Here is a 3,932-nt window from a genome sequence, read left to right as displayed (position 1 = left end):
GTAAGTGCGCCCTGCACGGACAACTAGGCGGTGTGTGAATACCTCGGACAGTTCTAACAGCATCAATGTGGATTTAGCCTCGATTCCAGAGTAGCTCTATCTGTCCTCGTCAATAGTCTTATTTGCCCAACCAACGGACCTCGCGTACATTCACCTGCCGCGACCCAATGAGATTGAAACCGGTCGTGGATCTGGTGTGGATCGTGTATCTGGGCGTGTTGTAACTGAGATGTAATACACCTGTGATACTGCAGTAGAACTTACAATACTCCCAAATATATGACATTCAGGAACGTGAATACGTGAATTACAGTGTTGAGTGGGGGCCACATTCACAGTTCCTTTCATTCGTTTTTCACGATAATTAAATTAATCTGTTCAGTGTTCACAATTGTTAACCATTATCATGGTTATGCTGAAACTACAATGGCGACAACTAACATTTTCATATCTTTAAAAAGAAGATAAAACTATTCATAGTTAACGTACCTACCACCACTCATCCTTATAGGGATAGGGATACAATTTTTAACTACTTAAAAGGGATAATGCAAGTTATAAACAATTGTGGTGGTGATTGAACAGAAAACAAAGTAAGTACGTGGAAAGTTGTAGCTCTTAACTGAAAACCGGTAACTAGACTGTCTAGACGTACATCGCCTTTGAGTACAAGCTCTAGAATATATGTTTACTGCCGAAATCTGACACTAACGGGAACAAAGTCGGACATTTGACAATATACTGGTCGATTAAGTAACTAGAACGGACTTTACAACTTCTTAATCGATATAGTTCCGTTAGTAACTCTTGTTTAATACCTTAATTATGAATGAACTAATCTTGAAAAAAATTATTTTCTGAACATTACACTAAATAATCTCAAAATCACTAAAATTTAGGTGGATTAAAAACTACGGCATGTAAATATGTATAAAAATAAAATAAATGTAGTTTACGAATGTAATCCCACACATGGTGTGTGATATTTCAGTGTCAGCCTAATTGCACGGAAGAAAGTATAATACTGAACTAGTGGACAACCGCAGTCCTCTGATCATGATTTACCGTCACATTATCTTACAATAGCCATACAACTACCGCACCGTGTTCTCACCTAACTGTGGGATACTGCCGCTTAACTACCTCAGCATATTCTGCAACACACAATTAGATGCAATCGCTTGCTCCGAGGAACAATACAATAACACTGTCGATTCTCTATAACAGCAACAATACCTGATTAGCAACAGAATCCACTTTATAGTGCAAGGACCTTACTTGCCCAGGTCTCTGAACTTTTAACAACTCTTCTTTAGGACTATGTGTGTATTTGTGTTCAACCTGTATCTCACAAATAATTAATCTGTTTGAAGAAATAACCAAGTAAAACGACGAAGAAAGTTGGCATAATACGAAATGAACAGCACGTATCAGTCAGTATTAGTACTCAGGACATTAAGTCTTTAAATAATGTTGGAGAAGTCAAGTAGACCTCTATAGATCCAGCAAAGTTGGGGATTCATAGAGCGAGCTGGAATAATACAATAGCCAGAATTACCCAGAGTGATGCTAGTGATTGAGTATTTTAAAGCACTGGTGAATCTAGATGCAGATGTTTCTGCCCAGTTTGTTGCTCCAAAAGTGGATTCTTTTTAGAAATGAACACTTTCCAAAGACGAAGTGAATCTTGATCCCAATAATCGTAACGCTAAAGACTTCTATAGGCCAAGTGATTCCTGTGACCAAAACTATGAAAATTACATGTGGGACTAAAGCTACGAGCCAATAATATAGTGCTCGTCATGAATCAGAAACATTTCATGATTTTTCTCTTGATTGACTTTTGCAAGGTTTTTAACTCACAGTTTATCGGTTGCAATTTGAAAACCTATAGGATTTTCCGTTGAGGTGTTTTTTATGGATGAGATCTTATATGGATGGAAGACAGCAGTGAGTTGGTGAGTTGTGGTTGGTGAAACTAAATCTGACTAGTGACACTAGACCACATAGGACAGATGTGGTGCACCACAAGGATTTATTTTTGGCCCCTTACCTATGTAGTGTATGTCAACAAAATATATGGGGGGGGGGGGTGGGGGGGGGGGGGGGTGGGGGGGGGGGGGGGTGGGGGGGGGGGGGGGTGGGGGGGGGGGGGGGTGGGGGGGGGGGGGGGTGGGGGGGTATGTTTCTTAGGTCCTACACACCTCTTACATCCATATATATAAATAAATTTTGTTGATAGAGTAAATCAGGCAAACTCAACTGTAGCACTGTAATGATATTAGACTAGAAGTGAATTAAACGCTCGGAAGTAGACATGTTTTGACCGAAGTAGGTTTCTCAGTCATAAGTAGGTAAATATATTTCTTTCGGCAGGACAAGGCAAACTCACCTATGGCGGAAATATATTAGACCAGAAGTAGATCACCAAGAGCTGGAAATAAGCAGTTTTAAACAATTAAAGTAGTTTTTTGAGACCTATGTATATATTTTCTTGATGAGGACAACAAGAAAAACTCAGTTGTAGCATCGGAAATCTGATTAATTTGAACCAGAAATGCTTGTATACACGCCAAACTTGATAAAAGAGAAGTTTCTCAACCTCTGATCATCTAACCATAAACACTGAAATAATATGAACCTTATCGTATGCCTACTTATGTTTGAAAAACATCACATATGACCCTCATAAGAACAAACAATTTGGCTACGTACTCTGATATTAAAAACCGCCTGTGAAACTGCAGTTGATAGCTAGAACTATATCAAATAATATATCTTGATATAAAAAGAATTAACGAAATGGCAATGGAATTAGTGAACTGGTGTTTTAACGGGTTCGATCGAGATGGTTAGCACTTGAAGGGTTAATAAAATACAACAGAACCAGTTGCCATAGTGACTTACTGGTATTTGTTTCTCCACACCTTAAATAATCATGTAAGTATTACAAATATTAGTTAATGATATAAACAATTATTTTTAGTTCATAAACATAATGTCCCAACACCTTTACATATGATATATGCTGTTACACATATAAGCATATTTTTACATTTAAAAGTTAAAATCTTCATAACAGTATTATACTTGTCAGAAATTTGGTGTAAATAAAATAAAGGGTTATAAGTAAAATAAATGTAGCTATCTTAAATACATAATTATTTAACCAATAGAGGGACATAATAAAGATAAATAGAAAATTGAACTACCCCTTTAAAGTACTTATGTTATCTATACAACAGCAAAGTTCTGTTTGTATCACATTTTTCACTTTCTCTTCTATGCATATTATATAAACATGTATGTAAAAACTACCCACAAAAAAGAAATTAACTAATAAAATTTGTTGTTCAAATTATTTACTCATAAAAGTTTCTACAAGAAAGCAAAATTTTCCAAGAAATTGCCTTACAAATTTGATTATTCACATTTCCCACATAATAGCACAATATCAGACACTCCATAAACGGCAGAAAATGTATCTCTTTAAATATTCTTGATCACAAGTCATAAAAAATGCAATTGAAGTTTTTAAATGGGTAAATGAAGACAAGCAATTTTCACCACAAATTACACTTAAGATCTGACTCATAAATATTTCCAATTAACCAACATATTAATAATTATAATGCTCTTATAAATCCAAAATCCTGAATCCTACATAAAAATATGAGTGTTTTTGAATTTAAATTTGTTATGAAAGTCTCTACCGATCCTGATAAGTGTTCACCACAAAGTCTAAAAAGATAGCATACACCATGTATAAATAGGCCCATTTACAAACAATTTTAAATTAGTTTTAAAGGAATTATATGAAATCCAGACTTTCCTGAATTCTATTAGAGTGGAAATATGGAGTACATGTACTCCATAAAAAGAAATTTTTTCCTTATTTTATTTGAACTTTGGGTTATCAAATATAACGGATT

The sequence above is a fragment of the Homalodisca vitripennis genome, chromosome 1 (genome assembly GCF_021130785.1).
Source record: "Homalodisca vitripennis isolate AUS2020 chromosome 1, UT_GWSS_2.1, whole genome shotgun sequence".
NCBI lineage: Eukaryota > Metazoa > Arthropoda > Insecta > Hemiptera > Cicadellidae > Homalodisca > Homalodisca vitripennis.
The sequence above is the reverse complement of the archived record's forward strand: the minus strand, read 5'-3'. Positions refer to the sequence as shown.